The following is a 10,000-nucleotide window of genomic DNA, read 5'->3' on the forward strand; positions in this document are numbered from 1 at the left end:
CTATATATACATATATCTTTCTTTCTATACAAAATCGCATTCCTTCACAATTAATAAATCCATCTACCAATTGAATTCAACAAAGCACCTTTATTTCTCTCCTCGAGGAAACTAAACACCAAAATATTCGTGTGGGAGAACATGTGCCAATAAGTGCCCCTTTGGAGGTGTCTTCTGATAGGGGGAGTATTTTCACATGCTTGTTGGCGGATATGGCATGCGTTTAGAGTTGAGAATCGTGTGTCTTTGGTGGTGAAATGGGTGTTGAAAGTGTGAGAACTGATGGTGAAAATGATGTGTCTTTGTCTGTCTGTCTTCCTCTCTCTCTCTCTTTCTTTCTCTCTGTCTGCTTGTCTGTCTGTCTGTTTTGTTCTATCTCTCTTTCTTTCTCTCTCTCTCTCTCTCTCTCTCTCTCTCTCTCTCTCTCTCTCTCTCTCTCTCACCCTCTCCTTCTCTCCTACTCTTTCTCTCTAATGGATGTTACCTCATCCTTTTGAGATGTACGTAATCACTTGTCTCAAATAACTCGTCAAAGTAAAAAAAAAAGTCTCTAATGGATTCATTACATCATAAGATAGTGTAAAGCATAATCTCCATAATTATATAATGTTATAAGAGCGAACATATATTAGAAATTAACACAGGCACTCCAACTAGGTATGTGCGTATCAGTGTAAGTATGTATGTGCGTCTTTGTTGGACTGCCTACCTACCTGAGTTATATTTACCTCTGTCACGACACAAAAAAAAAAAATAAATCTCAAACTTATTTTCTTGCTTTATGAAACGGTCCTTTGTTTTTCCTTTGTTTTATTTTTCTGCTTTTGTTCTGTAAAAATGAGATCCGTTTTCCAATAAGTATAATTACAGGAGGAAGGATTGCTGAAGAAAAAGATACAGGGATTTTTTTTGTCTTATTATATTGTTTGTTTTGTTTAAACCGATGTGACGGTTTTTCTTTTTCTTTTTTCTTCTTCTCTCTTATCAGGTTGCGTATGAAGGGTATGAATTTGTATTTTCAAAGATAATGTAGGTTGAGATTGAATTTGCTTTCTTGTTTTCCTTTCTGGCTTTATCTCTCTTTCTCTCTCTGTCTCTCTTTCTCTCTCATTATCTCTCTATCTATCTATCTTTCTCTTTTTCTCTCTCTCTCTCTCTCTCTCTCTCTCTTTCATTCCCTCCTTCTCTCTCCCTCTCCTCCCTCTCTCTCTCCCTCTCCCTCCCCCTCCCTCCCTCTCTCCCTCTCCCTCTCCCTCTCCCTCTCCCTCTCCCTCTCCCTCTCCCTCTCTCTCTCTCTCTCTCTCTCTCTCTCTCTCTCTCTCTCTCTCCTCTCCCCCTCTCCCTCCCTCTCCCTATCTTACATACACATGAATACACTTATCCACATACACACAATATCAAAAGCAGCTAACGAACAAACATACCCAATGCATTTTTATCTATTTTCCCTCTCTTCCCCTGCCATAATAACACACCTGAAAACACCATCACCTTCTGAAGGTTTGGGTTTCGGGTTTCACCGCATGGCCCTTTGTTTACGTCGGTTAAAACACGGAAAAGGAACCGACAGAAAACGGGATTTGGGGAGGGAGTGGATGCGTGCCTTTGTTAACATCAACTGTATGATAAGATTATAGGATCAGGATAATGTTTATAATGATGATGAGGAAATATGGTAGTAGAGTAGATGATGATGATAATGGTGATTTGATAACAGACATTGATATGAATGGAAATAATGATGGCGAACATGATGATAATGATGACAATGATTGTGCATTATCATCATTATTGTAATTAAAAAACTGTTAATGTTATACTGATAATAATAAAGATAGTATTGATGATGGTAATGATGATGATGTTTATAATTATCATGACGATAAAGAAGTAACGAAATTGATATGTGAAAATAGTTATAGTGAGAATAATAGCAGCAAGGATATCATTTTATAATTCAGTAATAGTTATTAGCATAGATGAATTATTGATGATGAAAATAGTAATAACGTATTCAAATAAAACTACCACAGAAACATACAAAAGAAATACATCCCATCTCTCCCCCTCCTTTTCCCTCTTCCTCCCTCCCTCATCCCCTCTCTCCTTTCCCTCACTTTCATCTCCTTCACTCGATAAGAACTCTAAGTCTTCCACCCTTTCATGTTTTTTGTTTTTTTCTCCCTCCCTTTTCCTTCCAAGCGCTGTCAATCCACCCGGGAAGGGGTCCAACGTAAACAAACTCTGGCTAAATATTAAAGCATTTAAGTCATTCCATGGGCTATCAAAGGTCTGCCTGTGTTGGCGTGGATTTACTCTTGATGGTTTATCGTCAGTGATATGTACATACATATATATATATATATATATATATATATATATATATATATATATATATATATATGTGTGTGTGTGTGTGTGTGTGTGTGTGTGTGTGTGTGTGTGTGTGTGTGTGTGTGTGTGTGTGTGTGTGTGTATGTATGTATGTATGTATGTATAAAGAGAGAGAGAGAAAGTAAGGAAGAGAGAGTGAGTGAGAGAGGGAGAGAAAGAGAGAGAGGGAGAGGGAGAGAGAAAGACAGAAAGAGAGAGTGAGTGAGAGAGAAAGAGAGAGAAAGAAAGAAAGAGTGAGTGAGAGAAAGAGAGAGAGAGTGAGTATGTGTGTGTGTGAGGGAGAGAGAGAGAAAGAAAGAGAGAGAGAGAGAGAGAGTTTTATGATACACCTTCAGTAGTAGAAGCTAAAGAGTGGACGGCCCTTTACCGCGGTATGTAATGAATACATAATATATACCTATGTAATATTTCAATGCAATATAAGGGAAGTGAAGTATTTGTGATCTTACCAAAAGGAGGTTTATATTTACATGCACTACACCAGACAGAGAGAAAAAGATGGGAAGTGAATTTTATATCCATATTTTTCATTTGTTTACTTACATTTTGTACCGATAACTAGTCAAGATTATGATAAGATGGAGGAAATTACAGGAGTCTTATGTCTTATGTGTAGCTTTGCCCTAGCATATCAATTGACAGGGTCACAGTAATATCTGCTTCACCAACAATGTATGTCTTAGAATCTAACATGAACTGTATAAACCATTTAGACATATTTCCTATGACTATTCATGAGTATACACTGTATATAGTATGAAAAAAAATTATCAAAATCAAAATCAAATCTCTCTCTCTCTCTCTCTCTCTCTCTCTCTCTCTCTCTCTCTCTCTCTCTCTCTCTCTCTCTCTCTCTCTCTTTCGTTCTCACTCTCTCTCTTCCTCTTCTATTTTTTTCCGGTTTACTTTTCTATTCTTCTTACTCCTTCATCACTGTTCCCTCTTTCCATTTCATTTAACTTATGTTGTTGTTGTTTTTTTCCTATCTATACTCATATCCTCCACCGCTCTTTCTATTGGTCTTTTCTCTTCTTTTTCTCATCATTTCTTCCCCTTCTCCTTCTTTTTCTTTTATCTTCCTTTTCCTGTTTCTTTATTCCCACTCTTGTTTCCTTTTCCCTTACGCCCTATTCCCTTTCCTCCGAACCGACACTCCCCTCCCTTCGCTTTGCATCCCATCTTTCCCTTCACCTTACTTTCCTCACCCCTCCCCTCGCCTCCTTCCCCTTCCCATTTACCCTCAACTCCCCTCCTCTCCTTTCCCCTTTCAACTTACCTTCCCCTCCTCTCCTCTCCTTTCCCCTTTCAACTTACCTTCCCTTCTCTCCCCTCCTCTCCTTTCCCCTTTCCGACTTGCCTCCCCTTCTCTCCCCTCCTCTCCTTTCCCTTTTCCGACTTACCCTCTCCTTCCCTCCTCTCTTTTCCCCTTCCAACTTACTTTCTCTTCTCTCCCCTCCTCTCCTTTTCCCTTCCAACTTACCCCCTCCTCCCCTCCTTCCCCTTCCCATTTACCCTCCCCTCCCCTCCTCTCCTCCCCCCTTCTAACCCTCCCCTCCCCTCCCCTCCTCTCCTTTCCCCTTCCAACTTACCTCCCCTTCCCTCCCCTCCTTCCCCATTCTAACCCTCCTCTCCTCCCATTACTCCCCACCCTCCCCTTCCACCTACCTTCCCCTCCATCACAACCAGATGTTCCCTGTCAGAGACCCAACACACACACACACACACAGCGAGCCCTACGATGCGTCTCACCTTACCCCAACCAAACAAACTCCTGCGCCTCGGGAACAACAACCCGGGGAGTAACAACTTCTGTGGCGTGAGTGTTTGTGTGTGAGTGTGTGGGGTGGAGGGGGGGTAGAGGTGCAGGGGGAGGGAAAGGGGGAGGGGGAGGGGAGGGGGAGGGGGAGCTGATCGGAGCCAAAATTAACACAGAGTGAGAAACATTTTGCCTTTCGCTTCTTCTGATGGGAGTGATATAGACTGGGATTTTTTTGTGTGAGATTTTTTTTCTCTCTCTCCTTCACCTTTTTTCATTGTTTTTTTTTTTATGTATGTAGATTTCTTTACTGTTGTTTTCTTTTCGTCGGAGTGTTTGTAACTGATGCTCAGTCTCTCTCTCTCTCTATCTCTCTCTCTCTCTCTCTCTCTCTCTCTCTCTCTCTCTCTCTCTCTCTCTCTCTCTCTCTCTCTCGTTGCTCTCTCTCTCTCTCTCTCCAACTCCCTAACTCACTCCCTTACTCATTCAGTCTCTCTCTTTATCTATATATCTACTATCCACCTCTACCAATCAATTTATTTATATATCTGTCTACTTTATATTTATATCTCTCTGTCTACTTTATATTTATATCTCTCTGTCTATGAATCTCTCTCAATTTCTCTATTTGTTTCTCCTATCTCTCACCCTTATTGTCGTATGACTCCGCCCAGCCTCCCTGTAACTCCTCCCACTAAGCATGGACCGATACCTAAACAACTCCATCCACTAGCTATGAAGGTCACTTTCCATGTAACACCTCACATTAAACATAATTTCACCTGATATTCATGTCATTTCACTCGCTTTCCATGTACTTCACACTTTCCATGGAATTCCACTCACTTTACGTATAACTCCGCCCACTTTACGTGAAACTCCACCGAATTTCCATGTAACTCCACCAACTTTCCATGTAACTCCACTCACTTTCCATATAACTCCACCCATTTTCCATGTAACTCCACCCACTTTCCATGTAACTCCACCCACTTTCCGTGGAACTCCTCCCACTAAGCATGTAACTCCACCCAGTTTCACAAAATTCCATCCACTTTCCACCTCATCTTTATCATATACCTTCATCCACTTAATATATGTCTCTGCCCACTTTCTACACGATGCCCCTGATGCCCCTCCTCCTACGAGACCACGCCTACTCTGTCACATTTTTATGCCCTTTTATTCCTGAAGGTCTAACTAACTGTTGCCAGGTTCTTTTTCACAATATATCAGGTGTACATCCCTATCTAAATATATATTTAAACGGTAACATATTCTTTTTCATTCTATATGTCTATCTATCTGTGCAAATATGTGTACAGGCCTATTCCTATTCTAATTTACCGCTTCATGATAACTTAAAAAAATTAAAAGAATCAAAATGAAATAAAATAAAATACAAACATGATAAAATAAATGATAATGCAATAGTAACAATCATTCTCCCGATTTCCCCGTCTGTGTTTAATGAAACTAACCTATTATCCAACAGAAGGGATTGTCTCGAGCGTGTCTTGGTACAGTTCAATATTTCGAGAATTCTTGGCATCAAAGTCTTTGGTAAAGTTCCAATTTTCTGGGTCCTTCTCTTCTACCTTTCCTCTCTTTAATTATTTTATTAACTTATCTATAAATCTATTTGTTTATTAGATCATATGACGCATTGTTACCTTCGGTATATATGATGTGAGTCGGTAACGGGTACAACTAACTAAAAGTGAGTAATACACCGAAATATTCAGAACATTCGTTACTCTCATCCGCAATTAGGATAGTATCCCCCCGACAGCAAGTCAAAATACCAACAGAAAACGGGAAACACCGCGTACCTGACCCCGGAATAAACTAATATAACCTGTAAGTACATTGCCTTACGAATCTAATTATGACATTCTTGTCTGTGTGTCTATTCCCTCTCCTTCACTAACGTACTTATGTCCATCACGAATTCGCTTCTGTTTATTAGTTATACGTTTTTGTTCTTCACAATATCTCTTATTTTTTCACTAAACACTTCTTTACTGTATTTTCTATTCATCCTTGATACTCATCTGTAAATAACAAAATAAAAAAATAATTCCTGTTCGTCACAATATCTGTATTTTATATTCATCCTTGATACTCATCTGTAAATAAAAAAAATAAAAAAAACTTTCTATTCGTCACAATCTCTTCTTTTCTTTACTTACACACTCGTGTTCTCCACTATACCCTCTGCTCATACTCTGACATGCTTCTCTATTTCAAAAACACATAATGTATCTCTTCTCATACGGTTATTGCGTTTTCAGTATCACTGCTCTACCTCTCAACGTTTTTTTTCTACAACTTCTCTCTTTCCTCGTCATATATCCATTCCTTTTTCCTAACCTAAAGGGAAATTCACTTCAATTTATATCACCTCCAATCACCTTATTCCCTCGTTGTCGCTATGTCATATAAGTGTTCTTTCTTCACTTGTACAACCTCTTCACTAAAACACTTATTTTCTCCGCCATTTTCTCAACATTGTCTCATCCACTAACACATTTCTGTCCTTCGTAATGTGGCGCCTTCCATCCGGTGTTTGTGTTTTATCCTTCATTGTGTTTTTCTTTCTTTGGTTTTTATCTTTCATTGTGTTTTATCTTTCATTGTGTGTTGTCTTTCATTTTCTTTTATCTTTCATTGTGTTTTTTTTTCTTTCTTTGTTTTTTATCTTTCATTGCATTTTATCTTTGTGTTTTATCTTTCATTGTGTTTTATCTTTCATTGTGTGTTATTTTTCATTTTCTTTTATCATCATTGTATTTTATCTTTCATTATGTTTTATCATTCATTGTGTTTTATCTTTCATTGTGTTTTATCTTTCATTGTGTTTTTTCTTTCATTTTCTTTCATCTTTCATTGTGTTTTATCTTTCTTTGTGTTTTATCATTCATTGTGTTTTATCTTTCATTTTCTTTTATCTTTCATTGCGTGTTAGCTTTCATTTTCTTTTATCATTCATTGTGTTTTATCTTTCATTGTATTTTATCTTTCATTGTGTTTTTTCTTTCATTTCCTTTTATGTTTCATTGTGTTTTATCTTTAATTTTCTTTTATCTTTCATTATCTTTTATCTTTCACTGTGTTTCATCATTCATTGCGTTTCATTTCCACGTTCGTTTTCCAACGCTTCATCTATCGCTCACACTCTTTGGTCCAGACAATCGTCTTTTTGCTTGATGTTGTTATGTCTTTTTGGATTTCCTTCCTTATCTTTATTCATGCTTTTCTATTTATTTTTCATTTCTCTTCCTTTTCTATTTTTCTTCCGTTTTTCTCCATTCTGTAAGATGTGATGGTGATGAAGATGAAGAGATATCAATCTATCATTCTGTTTTCACATGCGCATGCACACACACATATGTATATATATATATATATATATATATATATATATATATATATATATATATATATATATACATATGTATATATATGTATATATATATGTATATATATATACATACATCTCTCTCTCTCTCTCTCTCTCTCTCTCTCTCTCTCTATATATATATATATATATATATATATGTATATATATGTATATATATATATATATATATAGATATATATACACACACACACACACATACATGCAAGTGAACAACTTTAGTAAAGAGCAGGAAGAAAGAAGGAGAAGGAAGATCGAAAGAGAAGAGCCGAGGAGGCAGCGCCGGTGCCAGACACGTGTCACCAGCGAGATGATGTGCAGTGCCACAACTTCCTCGACTTTTTTGCCATCTTGGAGCAAGGACTCTCCCTATCTCCTTTCTTTCCGTCTTTCTCTTATGCCCTTCCTCTTTCCTTCTTTATCTTAGAGCAAGTCTCCCTCTTTCCCTTATCCCTTCCCTTCTGCCTCCCCTTCTATCTCTCTCTTCTATCCTACCTTGTATTTCTGAGTCCTCCCTATCTCCTTTCTTTCTATCTTTCTCTTATGCACTTCCTCTTTCCTTCTTTATATTACCTGTCTTTCCTCTCTTACACCTTTCCTCCCTCCCTTCTTTCTGCAGTGATCATTTCCCATAATCTTCCTTTTCTTGCATAACTGCAAAACCATATACTTCCGGTCTTACTATCCTCTTCCACTTCTACGATAATAAAAAAGAAAAAAAAATAGACAAGGACGAACAGATTTTAGAGCATGCTGATCTAACTGTAACTGCTCGCTAAGATTTTTTTTTATGATATTATGCCTGTATCTTTACGTATACTTATATTTTGTTTACGTCCAAGATGTTCGTTAGGGCATGGTCAGTCAGTATCCTAATTCATGTAATTATTGTTATAGTCGATATTCAGATATTTTGTATGTTTCCTGATGAGTACACCATGAAATGAACTCCCACGTAAATAAGCGTAAAATCTGCGGCAACTTAAATCCAAACCGGCAACCCCTTTAAGAGAGAGTGAGTAAACAAGACCGTACATTGGTGGCAGCTCCTCTTCCACTAAACATTATATTTTATGGCAAGCTACGTGGAATGCTCACAGCAAGGCCCTCTGAAGAAGCGCTCGTCGACTTCTGTACTAGAAGACCCCATCTCGCAATATCTGCTACATTACTTCCAAAACCTGTTGCAGGACTACAAATATGGCGTCAGCCTTCTAAAAACCCAACACAGGAGAGTCAGCTGACATCGTCCTTCGCGTGTCACTTACAGTTAGTTCCTCAATACCTGACGAGGTCTTCAGAACTCGGTGCTTTCACTCGACACCTGTAGCATCAATTAGCACCGTTCTTCTAATATCCTCTAGGTGAGGTTTTGTTTAATTTCTGTAGTTCTCTTTTGTTTAGATCTTAGTAAGGCGAATGTCTCATTTTTATATAGCACAGAAAACACGATCTTCCATCTGCTAGCATGTATCTCTGTCACTTGCTCATTTCCTTTCTTTCGTATAACCTCTCCCCGTATTCGTTGGTCCTAACTGTCATTTTTTTATGTATAATTATGTCTTTTTTATACCTAAAGCATTCATTATGAGGCCTTCAGTCAATATCACTGTACAGTTGTCATTATATTATTGATGTACATATATGCCTGTATGACTTAATGATTCTGTATTTTTAACACGAAGCTTTTAGTCTCGTAAACTTCATAATTGTGTAGCCACATTCCATAGCTCATGAGGTATCTTCTCCCCCCCACCCCCCCAAAAAAAAATCGGAGGAAAAAATTACAAATATATATATAAATATATAAATATATATATATATATATATATATATATATATATATGTATGTATATATATATACATATATAGAGACGTGTGTGTATATATATATATATATATATATATATATATATATATATATATATATATATATATATATATATATATATTTACTTGGCGAGCTCCGTGGTATTCTGCACCCACAGCAAGACGCACAAAAAAAAAAAAAAAAAAATACCGTCTCTCCTCTTCTACTGTCCCCCTCTCCATCCCCTCCTTTCTTTTCCTTCCTCCCTCCCTTCCCTTCCTCTACCTCCCTTCCCTTCCCTTCCCTTCCCTCCCTATTACCTTTAAAAATCCCAAACATTTTAGGTACCAAGAAGTATGTATGACATTTAAATATCATTTACATAACAATGTTATCTTCATGTAATAATAATATATATGATGATGATGGAAGTGCTGCTACTTGTAGTAATAATTACGATAAAACTGTGATGATAATACATGTAAAATAATAGGCTAAATATAGTATTAGTTGTAATGATGATATTAATAAGAATGATGATGGTGATTGTGATGGTGATGATGATGATTATTATTATGATGATTATTATTATGATAATTATGATGGTGGGTGTGATGAT

General features: G+C 37.3%; 1 protein-coding gene across 10 annotated transcripts in view; it reads right to left on the minus strand.

Annotated features, from left to right (window-relative positions):
• Window positions 1–10,000, minus strand: part of LOC122264116 (glutamate receptor ionotropic, kainate 2) — a 65,322-nt gene that overhangs the window by 51,429 nt on the left and 3,893 nt on the right. The gene's annotated exons all lie outside the window — the stretch shown is intronic.

This window comes from Penaeus japonicus, unplaced genomic scaffold (genome assembly GCF_977035675.1).
Source record: "Penaeus japonicus unplaced genomic scaffold, GWHDUDI00000001_assembly GWHDUDI00000039, whole genome shotgun sequence".
Classification (NCBI taxonomy): domain Eukaryota; kingdom Metazoa; phylum Arthropoda; class Malacostraca; order Decapoda; family Penaeidae; genus Penaeus; species Penaeus japonicus.